We start from the raw sequence: 429 nt of genomic DNA on the forward strand, positions 1-429 counted from the left end.
GTCGGGCAGCAATTGGGCGTGGCTTCACTGAGGGGCGGCCCCTGGGGGCGGGGAGAACTACGAAACCGTCGACTCTGGCCGCTGATTGGCTGAAGTGCCTGCGCGGAGCCCGCAAGCGTCTCCGCCCGGCCCGGGCGCTCCTCCTCCTCTCCCAGCCGCTGGGTCCACACCGGCTCGCGAGGGAACCGCTTAGGCGCCGCCGCTCCAGCCCAGTGCGGACGACAGGAGAGCGGGAGGAGGAAGGAGAACACCCTCGCTTGCTTGCTCCCACCCGCACTCGGGTTCCCCGAGCCGGCGCGGAGCCCAGGGGGAGGAGCCGCCGGGGGCACGCCCCGCCTCCGGCCCGGGAAGACGACGCCAGCGACCCCGCCGGCCGGCCACCGCCCCCCTCGCCGGCCGAGACCCGCCCCCGGCCCCGGCCCTGGCCCT

The sequence above is a fragment of the Ailuropoda melanoleuca genome, chromosome 14 (genome assembly GCF_002007445.2).
Source record: "Ailuropoda melanoleuca isolate Jingjing chromosome 14, ASM200744v2, whole genome shotgun sequence".
Taxonomy (NCBI): domain Eukaryota; kingdom Metazoa; phylum Chordata; class Mammalia; order Carnivora; family Ursidae; genus Ailuropoda; species Ailuropoda melanoleuca.